Source organism: Phascolarctos cinereus, unplaced genomic scaffold (genome assembly GCF_003287225.1).
Source record: "Phascolarctos cinereus isolate Bilbo 61053 unplaced genomic scaffold, phaCin_HiC Scaffold_5;HRSCAF=322, whole genome shotgun sequence".
In the NCBI taxonomy this organism is placed as follows: Eukaryota; Metazoa; Chordata; class Mammalia; order Diprotodontia; family Phascolarctidae; genus Phascolarctos; species Phascolarctos cinereus.
In genome coordinates, this window is record NW_027555958.1 from 426,959,269 (window position 1) to 426,982,251 (window position 22,983).

Sequence of the window (22,983 nt, forward strand, 5' to 3'; positions counted from 1 at the left end):
CAAAAGTGAAAAACAGGAAAAAATAATGGAAAAAAGTAGGTTTCTTCTCTCAGAGGGAAAGTCTAGTCTCAAAGGAGTTCTTAGAGCACATAGAGCTCTTTGGGACCTGAAGTTGCCTAGAAGTCATTCTCTCACCCTCAGGTGAGAAATTAATCTGTCTTGGTTGAAAATTACTCACTTGGATCCTTGCAGAACATAAGGCCATACATACCTTTCTCTAATGGACCCCAGGGCCTTTCTAAAGTACTATTGGAACTCAATAAAAGAAAGTTACTCAATGTACAAAGTAATGAATGTCAAGTATAAGTCAGCTATTTACTTCTTCTACCCCAAAAGATAGGCTTAAAACACAGAAGAACCTTAAGTGCTCACTGACAAATATTTAAAACAGGCAGCACTCCTACTGTGCTCTTCTGGAAGGTAGACACTTTGGAGTGTCTTGTGGGTGTGCAAGACAGACATTTCACTTTCACATTTTATCTCTACTGACTGAACAAGTCATTCAGAATTTGTATCTCCTTATCAAAATCCGTATCTCCTTATCAACTGTGAAAGATTTGGCTATTCTGATCCATAGAATTCCAAGAGAATTCTAAAGAACTAAAGATGAAAAAAATGCTATCCGCCTCCAGAGAAAGAACTCATGAACTCTGAGTGCAAATTTACATATAATTTTCTTGTTTTCTTTATTTTTCTCACTTTTGGGGGGAAACATGGTCAATATGGAAAAGTGTTTTGCATGATTTCTCATGTATAAATGATGACATATTGTTTGCCTTCTCACTTGGTCAGGGAGGGATAGGAGGAAGGGAGAGAATTTGGAACTCAAAAATTTTAAAAAAGTTTAAAATTGTTTTTATGTGTAATTGGGGGGAAACAAAATATTATTTTTTTAAAAAATGATGCCTCATTTTGAAGCACAGGTTCACAGGAACCAGTGGGGTTTACTGAAACGTTGAGATGTGATTTACCCATAGATATACAGCTTGGAAAGTTTAGATCCAGGACTTAAACTCAGGTCTTCTGACTCCAAGGTAAGTACTTCTTCCAATACGCCATTTGATCAACGGCTTATTTTCCCACCTATATAATAATCTCTTTAAGGGTAGGGTATTTATGTTATATTTCTTTGGGTCCTCTACATCATCAAACATAATGCTAACCCCTGATAACTACTCCATTCAATTTGACAAATGGTTTCTGAGTATATACCATACGTGGGATTATAAAGGAGTTGATGGGTCTTTGACCTTAAAAAGGTTAGAATCTCTTATAGGAGAAAAAGCAAGTACATGATTAATGAAAATAGTAACTCCTTCTCATGTAGATAGCTCTTTATAGTTTATAAAATCAGAGGATTTATAGCTAGAGAGACCTTAGATATCTAAGCCATCTCCCCAATCTTACATATTAGAAACTGAAGCCTAGAGAAGTTAGTTGATTTACTCAGGATAGCACAGGACAAAATTGGGATTTGAATGCAAGTCTTTTGACACTAAATTCTTGTACTACCTTCTTCACAGGACTGTTGCAAGGAAAGCACTAGATACTGTAGGTCTTTGAAGACTAATTATGAACTCTGATGTAGCCCTAGGTTGTCTTGAAAACACTAGCAAAAGATCAAAGAAAGAATTAGGACCCCTGATCAGAATGGATAGGATGGTGATAATACAGGACAAAAAGAAGGCAGAGCTGCTCAGTTCCCATGTTTCTTCTGTTTCTTTTACCATGGAAAATGATCTTCACCTGCAAAAGATAAAAACAAAAATAGCTGATAGAGAACTTAAGCCCAAGATAAATGAGAATACAGTAAGAGGACCCTTAGCTACCCTCAGTGATCTGAAGTCATTTGGCCTAGATAAAGTATTTCTTACTTTACAACCATCTTCACATCATCCTGTCTCCTCCACTCCAGCCATTCTCTCTACCTCTTCACCATGGCACTTTGAACTCTGCCCCTGGGAAGCCAGGTCCTGATAATTAAACATTAATTAACAATGGGCTCTCTCAAGCCCACTAATGATTGTCCGACTGAAGAAAACCTCTCCTCCTTACGGACTATAAAAGTAATCTAATTGTATCCTTTGGCATTCTCAGCTTTTGAAGACTTGCTACTGTTTTTATCTCTTATACCTTCTCTCTCCTTACCTCCCTCCATCTCCCAGAAGTATCAGTGTTGATCTCCAGCAGAAGAACATGGAGATGAGAGGCACGTGTTTTCACATAGTCTGAAAGGGCAGTTCAAGAATACTTGTCTTGAATTCCAGCCTCCTATGTAGAAGAGGGGAGACTTTGAATTCCATAGGCAAAATGTTCTCAAAATCTGAAATTCTAGTAGAGAAAGATCTCCTGGCTAGCACCAACTTTACCTCATGGGTAGTAACAAGTTTAAGCATTCCTGAGTTCAAGAGTTTGAGTATTTCTAGGATTAAAAGATTTCTCAATACATCCTGTTTCATAAGAAAGGAAGGAGGATAATCCACATGATTCTTGCATAATATCCCAGTTGGAGAACAAGGTAAATGACCTATTCAGATAGGGCAGGTCTGATGAGAAGGAAGGTATGCTTGTTTAGCAAGCTCTAAAACATCTTTACCTGTTGGAGTGAGTCTACGCTTTCAGGTGGTATTATGAAGTTTTAGAGAGATTACGCAGGACTCTTGAGAAAGAGGAACTCACCAGAGTAATGGAGTATTCCTCCAGCAGCAACCTTCCTAAGTTCAGTTCCCTTCTAGGAAGAGAACTGATGGATTATTTACTTCTGTATTTGTTCACAGGCCCCTGTGAGTTCTTAGGGGCTTAATGCATTTTCTAAAATAAAGACTGTCCTATATTCAATAGTCATATTCCATTTCAGCTTTTGGAAAGGGATATTTACTAAAAAGATATAGCAAAAACTAAAGTACAAAAACATCTCCCTGAAACAGGGGCACATTCTCACTTCTACTACCTTGGGGAGTCCTTTGGAGAGACTGTGCTCAAACTTGTTTAGCACAGTGCTTGCACACAGTAGGTGCTTAATAAAGGTTTACTGATTGTTGATTGAGTTACTAATTCACCCCACTGAATTCACTTCCAAATGTGGCACAGCCAGAGCAGTTGGATGAAGTCCCTCTCATGTTTGTAAGATATGATATCTTGGATGCCAGGTCAAGCCACTGCTGGGGTGGGTTAAGCAGGTCACTCTCCAGCACTATATTACTATACTAGGCTTTGTTTTCTGGCAAACTCTGGTATGGACTTTCGTTCCTTGACATCAATTGGCTCTCCTAACCTTTAAAGCTTCAAAGGTCATAGTGTAGTCCGGGGGTGGGGAACCTGTAGCCTTGAGGCCATGTGTGGTCTTCTAGGTCTTTGGGGTGTGGCCTTTTGACTGAGTGCAAGTTTTACAGAACAAATCTTTTCTTAAGGGGATTTGTTCTGTGAAGTTTGGATTCAGTCAAAGAGCCTCACTTCAGGACCTAGAGGGCCACATGTGGCCTGGAGGCCACGGGTTCCCTACCCCTGAAGTCTATTTCATCTCCACTATTTATTTACCTAAGAGCAGGAAAGAATGAAACACAGAAGAGACAGAAGACAGCCATTTGTTTTCCTGTCAGTCTGGATGGGGAGAATAGACTACTGGTGGACTCCCTTTCTTTCTATCTGTCTGTCTGTGTCTCTGTCTCTGTCTGTGTCTCTCTCTGTCTCTTTCTCCCCCTCCCCTATCTCTCTCTCTCTCTCTCTCTCCCTCTCCTTTTCCCTCTCTTCCCCCCCCCACATCCCTTTCCCTCTTCTGTCCCTCTCCCTCTTTCTCCCTGTAGGCTTACAGCAGTCCTTGTCTCAGTCACCACCAGGAAAAAGAGAACTCGATTTGGTTGCTTAGTATTTTTTTCCATGCACTCTCTGTTCTGGCTTAACACCCAATTAAAAAATTTGTTGCTATTGTTGTTTTTCTTTCCAGCACATAGTAAACAGACAGAAAAGTCACAGAATTCCTGTGCATACTCTGAACTGGGGGCCAGGCCCCTCTATTCTATGTCATCATGTGCTTCTAGAAGCAAGTTCCCCAAGCTTCCATGTAGCTTGGCACCAGGCAGAATGTCCTGTACATATTCTCAGTACTGGGCCTTAGGACCTAGTTCTCTCCCCATGGAGTAATGCAAGGAAGAACTTAAGGGCTACTAAAACCCTCTTATTTTTCAAATGAAGAAACTGAGATCCCGAAAAGTTAATGACTTGTCCAAGATGACACAATGGGTTAGTAGCAGACAAGATTCAAATCCAGGTGCCCTGATAGTCCAGTCCAATTACCTAGGAAATGGAGTAATACAGTAGAAAGAGGGTGTAGCCTACAGTCAGAAAACAAGTTCAAATCCAGCCTCAGAAACCCACTAGCTCTGTGACCATGGACAAGTCACATAACCTCTATCTCAGTTTTCTCATATGTAAAAATGGGGATGATAATAGCATCTACCTCACAGGACTGTTGTGAGGATAAAATCAGATTAAATTTATAAAACACTATATAAATGCTAGCTATTGTTATCATAACCCTAGCTCCATTCCTATTCTCTGGACTTTTCCACCTCTGTCCCAGCTGCTTTCCCAAGATAGAGACATCTCTATTCCTTTGGCCCTCTCTTCCAATTGGTGAGTTCCTCCCTCAAACTTTTATCTGAGGAAATGCCCACCAAAATCAGCCATGTTTACCTTTGACCCATATCCACTCATCATTCTCAGGACTTTTCTTCCTCCATTCCCTGTTCTCATCTTACTTTTCAGTCCCCTCTCATGTGTTGACTGTTACCATTAGAATATGAGGATAAGGACATTTCTCCTCTTGTATTTGTACTCCTGATGCTTAGCACAATGCCTGACACATAGCACCTAATAAAGGCTCCATCTATTTATCTATCTATCTATCTATCTATCTATCTATCTATCTATCCATCCATCTATCTTTTATCAACTCTACCATCTATCAGTTTAGTATGTATGTATCGATCTAACCACTCTCCTTTTTTCATGGTGTTCACAAACATCCTTCACTTTTTTAAAATATATACTCTCATTTAGGAAGTCTTTTCATTAATACTAACCCCTCATATTTCCCACACTCCCAGACTAATGAGAAGATCTCATTAGCTTTCCTACAGACCTTCAGCTGTGGTTACAAAAGATGACAGCCCACTCATATATCCCACAAGATTCTCATCTCAGCATGCTGCCATGCGTCTTGCTTTCAAATGGTTTTCAGACTTTGCTCCTGTTCTGTATCTGCCATGATCATTACTAAATGATGGGCTGAGGGTTATTTCAACAACCTTTTTTATTAAGTGCTTAGGTCAAAGACAAGAAGAAACATACAGCAACATGTCATAGTAGCAGCTTTATGGTAACAAAAAGCTGGAGCAAAGTGGATGCTTAGTTTTCCTTAGCTATTTTTCTTGGTTGCAAAGGAGAATTCAATGACAGGGGAGGAGGTTTATCAGGAAATGACTGTTTTTTTTTAAAGGCATGGAAACACCTTTTTTTTTAAAAAGTATTTAGCCAGGCATGGTGACACACACCTATAATCTCTGCTACTGGGAAGCGTGAGGCTGGTAGATGGTTTGAGTGCAGGAGTTCTGAGTTGCAGTAGGGTTAAAGCCAATCAGATGTCCAAACTAAGTCTGGTACCAGTATGGTAAGTATGGTAAGCCCATAGGAGCAGGAGTCCACCAGGTTGACTAAGTAAGGGGCAAACCAGCCTAGATAAGAAGTAGGTCAAAGCTTCATTGATGATGAACAATGGGGTTTAGGCTTACGAGTGGCAACTGTACTTCCAGGGATAAGCTAAAAAAAAAAGTGTTCAGTAATGTTAAAAAAAAAAAAAAAAGAAATAGAAAAGGAGAATTTTCAAGGTCAGTGTCCTGAAGGAAACCTGCTTTAAAGACATCCACCTTTGTTTCCCTGGGTCCTGCTTCTCAGTTCCCTAACTTGGCTTATGCCCATTCAAGCCAATAAACATTTATTCAGCACCTACTATGTGACAGGCACTGTGTTAAGCACTGGGGATGCAAAAGAAAGGCAAAAGACAATCCCTATTCTCGAGGAGATAACAATGTAATGGGGGAGATGATATGCAAAAACCATGTAGAAACAAGATCTATACAAGATATATGGAGATAATCAACAAGGAAAAACATCGACATTAAGGGGGATCAGCAAAGGCTTCTTGTAGAAAAGGAGACTTCAGCTGGGACTTGAAGGAGGCCAAGGAATCTGGGAGTCAGAGATGAGGAGGGAGAGCATTGCAGGCATGGGAAGCAGCCAATTAAAATGCCCAGTCAAGCTTTTCAAAGAACAGCAAAGAGGCCAGCATCACTAGACCACAGAGTGTGAGAGGATTTGGCAGGGGGAGAAGGGGAGACAGTAAGGCATAAGAAGACTGGGAAAGGTAGGAGGGAGCCAGGTTATGAGGAGCTTTGAATGCCAAACTGAGGCTTTTGTATTTGATTCTATAGTCAAACAATTTATTTAAAACCTAAGGTATGCTCAATCCTTCTTAGAGAGTTGAGGCTTGTCTCCTCACCCACACAATCTTTCCCAAGATGTTTGAAGGGATCCTGACCCCATCTGAATCCTTAAGGCATTTGGCTTACAAAATAGGCATGCTTTATCTAGGTGATGCAGTGGCTAGAGCCTTGGGCCGGAGTCAACAAGGCCTGAGTTCAAAACCGGCCTCAGATACTTACTAGATCTGCGACTCTGGACATGTCACTCAACCCCATTTGCCTCAGTTTCCTCATCTGTAAAATGAGCTGGAGAAGGAAATGGCAAACCACGCGAATATCTTTGCCAAGAAAGCCCCAAATAGGGTCATGAAGAACTGGACACAATTGTACAACAGCAATATGCTTTATCTAGCACCAAGCTTCAGAGCTCTCCTTAGCTGCCTAAAATATAAGTTTTTCCCTCACTCCCTAGTGCTCTGTGAATAATATACAGTTGTGTCTTATAGCCAGGTGTTCACTTTTTCCTTTCCTGGTCTATGATTTCCCACTTTGTGTTTCATATGTTTTAATTAAATAATTCAATTTCAGTTACCCCAGACTCTGATTAGCATAACAGGTTCTTCTCATCACATTCTAATGTTATCTTTTGAACCTCACAGAAAAAGAACTGCAAAATATACATATTTTTAAACTAAAAAAAAAGTTACAGGCATTTGAGATTAACAGGCAAATTCAGTGTTCGAGCCCTACCCAAATACTGCCATTGCTGTTTTCCATCATTACCAATGGCCTCATTCCCTTAAAAGGTCCTATAATCCTTTTCATGAAGCTTCTGGCACACCAGCTGGCCTCTTTCCCCCTCACCCCAGCTTCTTTCTAGAAACACTGCTGGAGGGGCCCCAGAATTTTCCGCCTCTGTGAGTAGCCATGCTATGTATGCTACTCACTGGACCAGGGCTGTCTCTGTAATTTGAGCTCCCCATACGTGATAATGTTTAAATGCAGCCAAGCTTACTTCAGAACAAATGTACCAAATGCCTGTACCCTTTGGAAAAGCGGTTTAACCCAAGACTGGTCCAGGAAGAAAGCACTCTTTAAATTTGAATCCCAACACCATGGCCAGTTGCTAGGTGTGACAATGGGCAAGTTGCTTAGGGTTCCATTTCCTCATCTATAAAATGGGAACATAAATCAGCAGCAGCAGCATCCTTTGAGCTCTCACCATAAACTTCATGGAAATCTTTATTATCTAGCATAGGCAAGCAATGGGATTTTTGTGTTAATCAAATAAATACTCAGGTCAATAGAGGGGGCATCTAAAGTTAGATTACCCATTTTTGAAGAATTAATCTGGCAACCTTATTCCTACGGTAAAGGAGTGGCCCCTCCCACATTTGTCCTTCTAAGAGCCGGAAACCCTGACTACAAGTCTTCCCTGAATATACCCTTCAGCAGGGGTTCCAAAGCTGAGGTTCATGAATTTTAAAAAGTATTTTGATGTCTACATTTTAATATGATTGGTTACCTTTGTAATTCTATATATTTTATGCATTTAAAACATTGTTCTAACAAGGCTTCCATAGACCAAGGGGGATCATGATACAGAAAATGTTAAGGATTCCTATACTACAGGGTTTACCACCAGGCTAATCAATCCCTGAGTCCATTATGATCTTGGGTATAATACACATGAAGGCTTTTTCCATCCACCATGTGCCAATCCTCACTGGCCCATCCCAAGTTCTCTCCCTTGGTTTGCATCTTGGGTTCTTGTAGAGTCAGCGTTGGAATGAGAACTTATTAACTAACCCGAATGCTGAGACACACCCCCTTGGTCCTGACTGTGCATCTATTACCTCTCCTTCAACCCATCCAGAAACATTGGTGTTAACTAAGGCATTAGCCAGGGCTCCATTGTGAAAGTCAATTGCAAATTTACACACACACACACACACACACACACACACACACGAATTCATCAGGTCATCAGGTCTCAGGCAGTTTTGACGTGACTCCTATAAGAAAGAGTCTAATGTACATCAGGTAAACAAGATGGCCAAGCAAAACATCTGCTGATCACCTGGTCTGAGAAAGCATCCTCCAGAAGCTGCTATACATGAAATGCATGATGACAGGGTGCCTGTAATTCGCTATTCAAAATTCACAAAAAGAAATATTGAAATTTTAGTCATTAGACTTTCCAAGTGTTTTTTATAAGCTTGTGATACGTATATTCCTGAAATCATTCAATCTTTAAACTGCACTAAGACTTTGCACTAAGACCTGTACTTTGTATTCACTTCTCTATGAATATTAAAAAAAAACAACCCTCTCCCACCCTCCCCAACAATCTAACTGCCCAAAAATCAGAGAAGGTTGGGGTTTTTTTAAGGTATTTGTATCATCAGCACCAAGCACTGTGCCTTATACAGGGTGGAGGCTTAATAAGTGTTGATGTTGAATGGAATTAAATTTAACTGAACTAAATTGAACAAGTATAAGCTATTCCATCAAGACTCAGGAGCCATGACTTTGGCCAATCCATCATCCCTAGATTTTCCTGGTTGTAAAGAAACAGGGGTAGATTTCTCTATCTTTCATAGGCTCATAGAACTTTGGAATTGAAGGTACCTAATATGTTATTGAATCCAACCTATTTATTTTATACACAAGAAAACTGAGACCCAGAGGGTGAGTGACTTGCACAAGGTAACACAGGTAGCTTATGATATCCAAGATTAGCCCCAAATGTCCTGGTTGGGTGCTCTTTCAACTATCTCTATACAGGTTTAAGCTAGATCAGTTATAAACCTTGCTTTATGGGGAAAAAGTTACTATAAGTCATAGTGAATATAATGAAAAGAGAACTGGATTTGAAGAGATACAGGTATGAATTCTGCCTAGTACACTTACTGGCTGTGGTATCCACTGCAAATTTCTTTTTCTGTAAAATGGGAATAAAAATTCTTCTAGGTAGTGTTGATCTAATAGGGTTATTGCAAAGATCAAATGAAATACTTTTGCTTAAGTTTTATATCAATGTCATCTACCATTATGTACCTTGGGAAATGACTAATTAAACTTCTAAAAAAGAAACATGTAGCCATATCTTCCTCTTTCCCTCTGATATCCTGACATCTCCCTGGGTAAATAATGACAGATGAGATTGATATAACACTTAAGCAAAGCGTTCTCATTTGTCCTGTGAGGGACTTTCAGGATCTTCCAGTCCAGCCCCTAGATTTTACAGAGGAAGTAACAAACTCAGAGGTTGGGTGACTTTTCCAAAGACTAGAACCTGGACCTTCTGAGTCCATATCAAGTTTTCTTTCAGCTACACCATGCCATTCACTGTCCCCTTGTCAGGTTACATTACATTCCTGTTTGTCTCCACAGAAAGGGATCAAGTTTGGGATTCACATGTGTCCTACTCCTATTTAAGATCTGGAAAGTAGTAATGAGATGTTCCCTGGTTTTAATGGCTCATGGGTCTGATTGGAAGATGGTAGTCCTAGGCACAAGAATGTACAGTTTCTCTGCATCCTTTTTTTTTCACTTGAGCTGAAGTGATGCCCTAAAATCACCAATGAGTCTGCCATGAGAAAAGTTCTTTTCACTATCCAAAGAAGACCCTCCCAGGAAACTCAGGAAAACTTCAGAAGAAGATTCTAGAATGGTGGATAGCTGACAGCTAGCCCTTGGCATGCTTTAAACATTCTCCCCACGTTTCCCTTTCTCCCCACCTTCACATCTCTAGGCATCCTGGGATGGGGAAGGGTTGAGTGTTAAATGTCCAGTGGAAAGCACTGGTAAGCTACTGCCAATTCCTACCAGCTTAGAGAATTATTACATTTTCAGTGCGAGCAGGAATCAGCAAATGCTAAAATTAGTGTTTGATTTGTTTGCTATTATCTGGACTCAAGAAAGTGATGGAGAAAATGTTATCAATGCAGACTAAGCTTAAAAGTGTGTCATGCATGCTTTTTTTCAGTCAATTATATAACATCTTCCACCGCACCTTTGAGTGAGAGTTGCTTTTCTTTTAATTAAACTCAAAATCCAAGACATTTATTAAGTATCTACTATATTTTAGTCATTATAGTAAATACAAAGATAAGATGACTTTTTGACCTTATGGCAAAACTGAATACAAGGGATATCACACAAACATATATGACCATACTAGGGTAATAGAGGCCCAAGGGGCACATAGGGGCTACTCCACGAACAATGCCCCAAACTTCTCTTGCTGGTTCCTGTCAACTGAGTCAGGGCTTTGCAGCCTGCTTCTAACGAAGTTTGACTGAGACTAAAGCGCTTGGCCTTTAAGATGATGAAAAGTAGGGGCAGCTAGGTGGCGCAGTGGATAGAGTACCGGCCCTGAAGTCAGGAGGACCTGAGTTCAAATGTGGCCTCAGACACATAACACTCACTAGCTGTGTGACCTTGGGCAAGTCACCTAACCCCATTGCCTAAACAAACAAAAAAAAAGATTATGAAAAGTCCCTTTATTGGCTGCTGAGCTGGAGTTGCTAATGATTGCACAGATGTACAAAAGGGACCACTGACCCATCTCTTCACTTGTCTTTTCCTTTCCAGCTGCAGGACTCTTTACAAGCAGCATCCTGATAGTTGGGGAGGGGAGGGGTTGGATGGTTCCATTTTCCCATCCCCTATCTCCATGTGGCTTTGAACCCATGGCAGCTAGCACAGCCTCAAACACGTATCATGCCAAGACAAGGCAGAGCCTGTCTTGAGTTTGGACTGCTTTAAGTATATTTACTTTTTTGAGTAGGTGACAAAACAGTAATGTCAAGAGAAATGTGTCCAGGTTCAGAGGTGACTAAGTGGCTCTTTGAAAGGTCCAGAGCCCTTTGAGGGCAGCAGTGGCAGCATCTAGTACCGTCAGCAACCAACAGCTGGTTGGATGGCATAAGCTGACCGTGAAGTTTAGAGATGGTTTGGGTTTGGAGTAGAGCGACAGTGCAGAGTTGAGGTGAAATGTAGAATGTCATATTAAACAGTCCCACAAAGTACTTTATATTCTGATGAATTTTAAGAGTCATCTTTCTTGCAGATTGTACCACAAAGCAAATGAGGCAGCAAGGCCTAGTTGATTGACCTTATGTCCTGATTTGGAGTTCAGAAAACATGTTAGCCATCTAGCCTTCTGCTACACACACACACACACACACACACACACCACACACACACACACACACACACACACACACAGCCAGTGGCTTGCCCCAACTCTTTCTCCATCAGGTTTTCCCTGTTGCCTGCATTTTACTAGGGAGTCATGACTTTTCCTTCCAGACCCAAAAACACTCAACCAGCCTTCCCTAGATGAGAGCAGTCTCTGGTGCCCTCAAGGGGCTGAGGCGAGGAAGTAGATGCTTAATTGCTATTACAAAATCCCTGCTTAGTCTGCTCTTGTCCTTGTCCTTGAGCTGTGGGAGACATCTCATCACCAAGGGCCTTTTCCTCCTAAAGACTTTCATTTAGTAGAGCTGACCAGGAGAACATATCCCTATGTTGACCTAGGAGGCAGAGGATCTCCTATCTGGAGCAGAGGCCACCTAGCCTAGCTCCCTTTATTTTACGGATAAAGACACTGAGGCCCAGGGAATTTAAGGGACTCTTCAAGGTTAGTGTCATAAGTAGGATTCGAATCCAAGTCATCTGACGCTAGGCAACGGCCCTTTCCCATGTACCACCCTGCCTCCCTTAATGTCTGAAGCATGAAGTTCCTGAACCTTGGATTTCAGAGCATATTATTATCCTAACTCCACAATTATGATGGGCCAATTTTATATGGTGCTTTCTTCCCAGCAACCCTATGAAGTAAGTGGTGTGAGACCTTTTTGTCTCTGTTTTAAGGAAGAAAAACAGAGGGATTTTCCCTGTCCTGAGTCAGGACTCAAGCCCAGATCTTCTGACTTGCAGTTCCTTCTACCAGGCCACACTGAGACTAAGAAAGAGTGAATCGCTTTGGGGAAACACTTGAACATAAAGGATAAAGTAAGCAGGGAAAAGAATTGAGATTTTCAAGGAAGGGGAGTCTTCTTTCTTGAAACTGTCTGGTTTGCCATAAGCAATAAGTAAAGGAGCTCTGTCTGAAATTTTATCTCGGGAGCCCCAGAATTCTATGCAAGGCTAGCATCACTGCCTACTATAACAATATCACAACAAACATAAAAACTGGAGCAGTGGGGGCTGGACCAGCTCCCCAAAAGTAGAGAGGGCCTTGGGGAAAATGGAGAAAAGGGCGGAATTTTCTTTGGCCATCCAACTTACCCTCCTGGGCCGTTCTCCAATCCCAGGGGCATTCTTTAACCTAACTCAGGACTCTGGCTCTCTCTCCCTCCCCAGTTCCCAGACAAGGACGAAATAAACCAATTCAGGGCTTAGCTGGTTTGTTGTCTATTACAAAAAGAAGCATGTGCATTTCAGCCAGGGCCAAAACCTCAAGCTAAACAAATACGTTTTTAATAAGTATTATGAATTTAGCAATCCTCAACAAGCACAAACATTTCAATAAACCAAGAACAACAAAGTGTGTATTTGAAATTGGGACTTTCTATTATGTACTTTGTGTTTTTTTTTTAATATAGGTTACATTTAACAAAGTAGTAATAAAAATGGTGCTGCTTATTCGTGCTATCCACATGAATTTTTTTCTGCATATTTTAAAATGTGCTATTGAAGCTCTTTCAAACAAATACATTTTAAATGGGAATTTCAAGTTTCTGCTATTGGTATCCCTCCCTCCTTCCACAATCAGAAAGACAGAGTCTTTGATCTATGGGACAGGCCCAAGGTAGCTCTAGCCCCCTCTATCTTTCTGAGGTTGCCTGCAGTCAGATAGTTTAAGAACCAGGCTTTATGGCCCTCAAGCTTGTGACTATGAAGCTGAGCACTTTGGAAGGAGAAAGAACAAGGGAGTCCTGTAAGATGTCTGTGTAGTACAGCTCTGGGGAACTGGTTATCTGGGGGACTTGTCTTGTATGTCTACATTTGGATTTTCCTGAGCTGTGCATTTCTCTTAGCAAAGTCTCGTGCAGTGGGCAGTACTATAAGCCACTGGAGATCTTAGGTTTGGTGCATACCAAAGGCCTGGGAGGTGTCACCTTCTGAGCTTCTCCAAATTGTCTGATTAGACCCTGAAAACAATCTGATACTCAGCAAGAATGAGTGCTGCTGGCTCAAAGGAAGCATAGGGGAAGACAATAAGGTATTGATTAGGTATGTTAATTTTCCTTTTTTTTTTTCATCTTTAAAAATATTATTTGCTATATGGAGTGATTCTCTGGGTAGAAGAGAAGGAAGGATACTAGGAGAAATTTTCACAAAGTAAAAAAAAAATATTAACTAAAAACACTTGGACTGTTGCTTCCCTAAGTCTCTCACTTGAGTACTGTTGTTACTGTTCAGTTGTTTCAGTCATGTCCAACTCTTCATACCCCATTTGGGGTTGTTTTTGGCAAAGATACTAGAGTGGTTTGCCATTTCCTTCTTCAGCTCATTTTACACATAAGGAGCTGAGGCGAATGGGTTAAGTGACTTGCCCAGGGTCACACAGTTAATAAATGTTTGAGGCCAGATTTGAACTCAGGTTTTTCTGACTCCACAGCCAGCACTCACTCCACTGCACCACCTAGTTGCCCCCTCTCTTAAGTACTAGGTGACATCAATGTCCCTTTCTCAGACTATGTTTATTTCTAGATAAGACACTTCTCTGAAGGAAGTAGGATATTCAAGATAACCTAGAACAGACATTGACCTAATAAGAATACCGGGCAAAAGTCACCAGCAGAACCACATTTCACACTGCTTAATAGACATTTTTTTTTAAATGAAGCTTTCAGTTCGAGGTATAAGGCACGACTGAAGTCCTTGACATTATCAGATCACAGCATTTTTGTGGTGGCATCTGGCAAATACTATGCAACATCATGGATTTATCCTTGCACTATATAGTTGTGCCCAAAATTTAAGGATTTTTCATTAAATAGATCAAATGTGAAGTTGACTGAATATATGTTGAAAAGAGACTGGACGGGAGATAAGACCCATGTTAGTAACTTTGGGCAAATTCTCCCCCTGCGCTTTGTTTCTTCATCAGTAAAACAAGAAGGTTGGGCTTGTTTTTCACCTTTTAGTGTCTTGGACCCATCTGTCTATCTCATGAAGTCTTCTTGCTTACATTCAGGAGGGAAGGAAATGATAGATTTCAGTAAGAGGTTAGTGAAAATAATTCTACATATGTTTATACAGACATATGTATGTGTGTATGTATGTGTATATGTATGTGTTTATATGTATGTGTGTGCATGTACATGTTTTTCTCAGCCAGGTTCACAGAGTCCTTGAGATCTATCCACGGACCAACTATCCATGGTGGCCTGTGGTCCCAGGTAAAGAGCCTCTGGACTGGAATTCCTAGGTTCCTTTTGCCCTTTCTTAGGCCTTAATTAATATCAAGCCATAGAGTTTGTACCCTGGATCACGAATGAGCAATGAAGGCTGCAACAGTAAAAGGGCAGAACTACAAGAGTGCAGGTTTAACAGGGCTCATGGATCTGGAACAAAAGGTAGTGGTGGGGCCTGGAGTCAGGAAGCCTTGATTCAAATCCAGCCTCAGACACTGTCTGACCCTGAGCAAGACACTTCACCCTCCCCTGCTTCAGTTTCTCCAGCTGTAAAATGGAGATAACAATAGCACCTCCCTCCCTGGGCTGGTGTGAGGATCAAATAAGATATTTGTAAAGTGCCTAACACGGTGCTTGGCACAAAGCAAGCACTTAGTGAATCTAGTTCTTACAGATGAGGAAACTGAAGCTCAGAGAGGTTTAGGGATCTGTTCAAGGCTCACACAGTGGATAATCTTTTTTTCTTAATTAAATTAAATTGATTATTTTCGTTCCATTTTATGTTCTGAACTGTTTCCCTCCCTTCCTCCCCACCCACACTAGAGAGGACCACCATTTAACATATATGTGCATATATACACACATATACATATAAGTATATTTATATACACACATAGATGTATATACATATTTATATACATACATATGTGTATTATGTATATAAAACTATACTATGCATATTTCTATTTACCAGTTTTTCCTAGATCCTTTATAATTGACTTGAATACTTATAACACTCAAAATAGCTTAGTTTTTCCCAGTTATTCTTTGACAGCTAGTGAATATCTGAAGTAAGACTCTACCCCATTCTACCTGACTTCCAGATCCAACATGTTATCCATTATTCCATGGGTCCTACTGATATTTCTGGTAGTAATAGCTGATCTCTGTGCACCCTACCTGGCTTGAAATCCATACTCCTTCTGGCTTCCTCCTTCCATCTCACACTCTTAGAACTGACATCCCTGAGAAGATTAGCTCCTGACCTTGCTTGGCCACTGGCTTAAACTAGATCCTAATATGAATCCAAGAAGGGGAAAGAGGGGTTTTCTCTTAGGCCCAGTGACACCTAGAACTGCCTCTGGGAACCTTGTTTCTGATCAAACATTTTCTACGAATTCACATGATATTTGGGGGGAAGGGGATTTTCCCCTTGCCTCTAAAATCATAAATGGCTATTTACTTATAAAATCATTGCTGTTCCTAAGCAATGGGGAACCTTAAAGAAAGGGGATGAGCCCAGTGTATAGACACCTGGTTTATATTTAGGAATTATATCCCCCCAAAACCTTTGTGTGAGTCAGCAGCTTTCTGTATAACCAATTAAAAAAGGACAGTAAAAATGTTACTATGGAGGATGAGATACGAGACCTCCTAAGGAGACAAAGTTAGGAATGGGTGACCTAGCAGCCAAGTATATCACAGCCAAAGACTAGGCAAGGCATAGCATGACCAACTGGAGGCAAGGAGTATATAACTACAACCCAGGGGCAGCAGTGGAAGCAACCGGAGGCCAGAAGGGGAGGCCCAGTTGCTCAGTCTGGTTAGCATATGAGTGGCTGAAGGAAAGACTTGGAGCCTGCCAGGCTGCTATGGGTAAATTCCATGTTCCCCCTCTTAGTGTGTGACGGAGAGACTGGGGATGGAGGGTGGTAACTGGAAATGAGATTAGTACTCCACCTGGGAAACATGTGCAGAGATGGACGGCAGTCATTTGGGAATGAGTGCTTGGAGAGTTTAATACCTGATTTAATTCCATCTTATTGCTTGTTATTTCATTTTATTAAAAGCTTTTACTTTGAATTTTTAGTCATCAGCCTTGGTTCAATAAAAAAAAAGATTATTGTGGGCTCCAAACCAAACAGTTGGTTTGAATAGCTGACTCCCTTCCAACCAGCTGAGAACTGACCACATTGAGAAGGGGCCCCCAGGGTGCTACAGATATTAAACCTCAGACTTTTTAGCTACCAGCAGTAGAAAACATACTTTGAGTTATTTTCTTCAATCGGGGATGGATTTTTTCTGAGCCATTCAGATTCCTATTGTGAAACATAGAATAAAAGTTATAACAGCTATCTCATGATATAATATTTGAGATTTAAAGAATCATGAAATATGTATATACTGACAGGCAATCTAGACAGAGCAGATAGAAAGCTGGCCTATATATAGCTTGCTTTGAACATGTTTTGCTTGGGGCAGCTAGGTGGCGCAGTGGATAGAGCACCAGCCCTAAAATCAGGAGGACCTGAGTTCAAGTGTGACCTCAGACATATAACATTCACTAGCTCTGTGACTCTGGGCAGGTCACTTAACCCCAATTGCCTCAAAAATAAAAAAAAATTAACATATTTTGTTTACAGGTTGTCTCCCCCATTTGATTGTAAGCTCCTTGAGGGCAAGAATTGTCTTTTGCCTCTTTTTGTACCTCCAGCACTTAGTACAGCATCTGACACGTTGTTTTTTGTTGTTGTTGTTCATTCATTTCAGTTTGACTCTTCAACACCCCATTTGGCTTTGGGGTTGGTTTTTTTTTTTGGGCAAAGATATTAGGGTGGTTTGCTATTTTCTTCTCTAGCTCATTTAACAGATGGGGAAACTGAGGTAAACAGAGTTAAGTGACTTGTCCAGGGTCACACAGCTAGGAAGTATCTTAGGCCAAGTTTGACTCCAAGCCTGGCACTCTATCTACTGCACCATCTAGCTGCCCAGGCTTCTGGCACATACCCGTTAATCTCTAATATTGGGAGAGGCTGAGACTATTGGATCACTGGAGTTCGGGAGTTCTGAGCTACAGGGCTAAAGTTGATATACCCAGGCTGTTTATCACCAATATGGGCCAACCAGTCTAGGCCAGAAAAAGAATGAGCCAAAGCTTTCTTGACCATCAGCAGTAGAGTCAGACCCATGAATGGCTGATGTACTCCCCGGCTAGAAGAGATAGGGAGAGCCTGTCTCAAAAACAAAACAAAACAAAAACCAGAATTTAATTACTTTAATGAGTATTAGTCTTTTCAAAATAGTCACCTTTTGCAGCTTACATGCTAGAATCAATAATATTTCAATGACTGTGCTCTTTAGTACTTATATGACCTTAGTCAAGTCATTTCTAGTATTGTTGCCTCAGTTTCATCTCCTGTAAAATGAATGGGCTGGTCTAGATCACTGGTGAAAAACTAAAAAAGAAGTGGGGACATTAAATGGGTACCTCAGGATCCCTGTGGGCACATACTGACTCAAAAAATCACTTATTAACACACAAATAGAAAAGCACATATTATCTACCCTCTGTTGTATTTTTATCTATTTTGTTAAATATTTCTTGATTATGTTTGGTTCCCTCACACTCTGGATTATTGTAGGCTACATTGCCTCCAACCATCTGATACTTCTGATGGCTTCTACTTTCCCTGCAAGCTTTAAGTCTATGATCCTATAAATATTTTAGGAACTCTTTTTTTTTCCATCAGAGCCTTTTGAAAATTCTCTGTTTCATGGTTTCTGGGTGGATTTGCTCCCTGATATTCTCTTACTCCCACTAAAGTCCTGGGAGGTTTCCCTGAAGGCCAACCCTGTGATTCTTTATACAGAGGGAGCCACGACTTCTGAATTGCTGAGAGACCTCTGAACCTGTGAGGCTGTGGAGATACTTAAGAGAAAGTGAAGGAAACGTGCAAGATCAAGAGAGGCAGGGAAGAAGTAAAGCATGAACTTTCGAATAGTGGACGTCATAGATATATGAGGAAGATGGCCCCACAACGTGTCCCTGGATTCCCATCACCTGCCATTTCAGAGATTGCCAAGAACAGTGAGATCATTCTTTGGCTGCGCTGAGCTTTTATTTATCTTCCAAAGAGCTCATTTACTCTTTTATATTCTTCTGTCTACTCTAACCTGTGCAACTTCCCTGATTTTTGCTTACCATTTGCTTCAATAAATGGGTTTGTGTCTTTTGTGTCAACATTTGGTGAGAGGGAACTGAGTTAGCTAGAGTAAGCTAACAATTACTTTCACCTCTGGAGTGACTGGGGAAAGCAGCTCTTACCCAGAACCCCTAAAAGATAGCATTATACACTTAGATTTCTAATATTTGGTGTGTGTATTTCATTATATATATGTGTGTGTGTGTATGTGTGTATATCTATATCTATATCTATCTATTTAATTCAGGCACCTAAGTGGCACGGTGGATCGAGTGCTGGGCATGGAGTCAGGAAGACTCATCTCCCTGAGTTCAAATCTGGCCTCAGAAACTTACAGCTAGTAAGTCATTTAACCTCTGGGCAAGTCATTTAACCTTGTTTGCCTCAGTTTTCTCATCTGTAAAATGAGCTAGAGAAGGAAATGGCAAACCATTCCAATATCTTTGCCAGGAAAACCCCAAATCATGTCACAAAGAGTTACATATGACTGGAAAATGACTGAACGGTAGCAACATATATATGAATACACAAGTGTGTATGTACATCTATGTAGACATATATAGACATGTACAAACACACACATATGTATGTAAAATATTTATATACACATACATACAAAAATTCTAGTCCAAAATCCCTCTTGAAAATAGGAGAAAGAAGGCTCAGTCACAGCTGGGCTGGATGCTGGCTATTCTGGGTTACTAGAGCTCTAGTCCTTGCCCTCCTCCTACTTTCCCCAGAGGTGGAAACTAAAGTTCCCTTTGGAGGCAAGGTGGGACAGATCTATCTGTCTGTCTATATCTATCTATCTATATCTATCTATCTACCTATCTATCTCTCTGTCTATCTATCTGTCTATCCATCTATCTGTCCCATAAGTGGTCCAGACTATCTACATAGATCATCCACCAATGAGAAGAGTCCAAAGCAACCATAGTGAGAAGACAAGGTTTGGAGCTAGAGTCTGTGCCCATATCCTGGCTTGACTCTGGACTTGCCACGTGATGTTTTGCAAGTCACAACTTTCCTGGGCTTCAATTTCTAGATCTATGAAATAAGATGCTTGGATTAAATGATGTCTAAGGCTCCTTCCATTTCTAAAACTGTGACAATATCCTGGTTTGGGACTGAGGGTAATGAATAAAATGGGTGATCCAGATTTACCCAAAACAAGAGGTATGACTATCAAATAATGAGACTGATTTTCTGGTGTGGCTCATAAATTGATTTGGAAGCCCATGCCCAAATAAGAATTCCAGAAATATGTTTTGGAAAGGCATTCTTCAGAGAATAAGCATATCACTTGCCAGGGTGAATGTATCAAAGGGGACAACGCGCATCTGGATATAAAACTTACGACATTTCTTCAGTGACCTCAAAGCCACTGTTTGTTAGCTGTGGTTCCATAGTTGAGTCACGCTGCTATGTGCTTTGCTTCACTTTTTATTTTTTTAAGTATTCGTTTAATATTTTATTTTTTATAATTCAATTTAATTTACAATTACATGTAAACTTTGTTTCATTTTTTACACCAAAGTCTGGCTGCAAAGCACAATCAGCCAGAATAATATGTTCAGTTCATAAAATCTAGATGCAGAGGGAGTGGGAAAGCAAGTGGACGGGATTTGCTGCCTATCAGTGGCTAGAAATGCTTTCCACATTAACCCCAATTTCAGTCCCATGGAAGTACTTTTATATGTACCTACAAAGAGAGAGAGACAGAGAGACAGAAACAGGGACACAGAGACAGAGACAGACAGGTACATAAGTGTCGTCCTGGGTGTTCTGACTCTCTGTTTGTCTTACCCCACTCTAAGACTGTAAATCTCATGAGCACAGGGATAGATCTTACCTATTCCCCAAATGCCTGACACATGCTTTGCATACAGTAAGCACTTTCATGTTTATTTCTTGATTTATTATTTGTTAATTCACTTCATTCATTCAACAAGCATTTATTAAGCACCCACTATGTGCCAGGCCAGTCCTATACAAGGTGCTAGAAAAACAAAGACAAAAAAAAAAACCCTAAACAGTCCCTGCCCAGATTGATATCTTCCAGCTGAACCATTACACTGTTGTGATTGGCTAACAACGGTGCCAAGTAAAAAGAGGGTGGTGGGGGAAGCCAAGTGCCTGGATGGCTGTGTGTGTGGAATCTGAGAGGAGCCGCTAGATGAGAGACAGCCTAGAGCCCCTGCCAGCTCTGGCGATGTGGTACCTTTCTCCCTCTAAAACTGAAGCTATTCTCCTCTCTCCCTAGCACTTTATTCAAACTAACTGAGGCAGATACCCGCAGACAAATGTTCTGCACTCTCCTATTCATCCCCCAGATCTTCTTTTTCCATTCTATGCCACAATAACAAGGAGACAGAAATCACAACTAAGACTCAAGCTCCCATCTGGGAGGTGGGGGCTTAAACGAGGAACCATATAGGCATTTGATCTGATAATTATCTGAGAGGCTGAAGCCAGGGTCACCATGGTGACCAGGGCAAGAATGATCACCATAGAGACCCTCATGAACGCCCCCCTGCTTGGAATTTTGTCCAAAGGATGTGACTCTGGGAGAGAAGAATGCAAAGCAGCAAAGAGAGGGGGATAAGAAAATCAGAGAAATCTGTTCAAGCTTCACAGATGCTCATAGACCTTCCTGAAGCCTGTGGCTCCCTAGAAGTTTGGCAGGGGGTGAGATGCATGTGTGACGATTTTCTTTTAAAATTGATTCTGAACCCAATAAATAACATCACAAAATGAGGCTTGAACTCTTGGGATAAAAGACACTATAGAAATCTCAAAGACAGGCTGCACCTCTCTCACTAAGTAGGAATGATGAAGACTCAGTTTACTCATCTGTAAAGTGTGGATAATAAATAATGATGATGATAATGATATTCTCAGAAGAACGACATTTCTCAACATGTTTCTGGGACTTCTCTTTGGGGACAGCCTACCAAGTCAGTGTATGAGCCACACAGGGTGGTCTTCGGTGAAGTACTTTGAAAAACTTAAAGCCTGAGAAATGTGAATGATTAGTAGGTCTACAAGTTGTCTAAGCCAAAGGTCAGAGAATAGACTAACAGAAATCTGTGGAGGGGAGCCTTTCACAGGTCTACAAAGCCAGACATAAGGGAGAGCAAGAATCCCATGGGTAATCAATCTCATGAAGATAGCTATCATGTCACCCCAAATCTTTCTCTCTAACAAGTACCCTCAATTTTTCAGTGCTTCCTCATGTCATACGGTTTGCAGTCTTCTCACCATCTAGGTAACCATCTTCTGGACATGCTCAACATTACTAATGTCCCTTCTAAGATATGATGTTTAGAATTGCATAAGACACTCTAAATGTGTTTGACCAGGGTAGTGTGTGGTAGGATTATTACCTCCCTGACTTTGGACATCTATCATTGCAGTCTAAAACTGAATTGGTTTCATTAGTTGCCACATATTACTGCTAATTCACGTTGAGCTTAGCAGTGCACTAGAACTGCTACTTTGTGAGGTCACCTGCTTCAAACTCAAAAGCCCTTTGATATGTCCATCCCCAAATGCCTGTCCATCAACAGACATTCTTCACTTCACTGAGAAATTTGAAGTTATTCACCATGAGCTCCGTCATTTCTCCTAATCCATATCTTAAACTTCCTCTACTTTATCCCCTATTCTCTCCTTTATTCTAGACCCCAAGGAATGGGTGGCCTTTTCAACATTTTACCCACTGGGATCCAGACCAGTACCCAGAAGACCAAGGGTCTATAGATCTAAATGAAGAAATGTTTCAAGATTCTTGGCCCAAATACAAGCTACTACTCCCTCTTTCCCAAAATACTAGCTGCTGTTGCTGCAATACAATTCAGCTATCACATGGAATCAGAGAAAGTTACCCTTCTATTTCCAGTAGTGGCACATGGTTTTATACAGATGTCTATGGCCTGCAGCCTTAGCTCCTAATCTGATCCCACACTAGAGCATCGTCTCAAGTACCAGGATTATTTGGATGCATTTAGTACTCTTGGATGGGTTTAGCCCCAACAAAAACTGCTCACTTGGCAATTAACTTCACTCCAGGGCCTACTTGTTGGCCAGAACAGAGTTGGTGGCCCTGTAAGAGTTCTTGTAAAAGAATGAAAAGAAGGAGCTCTT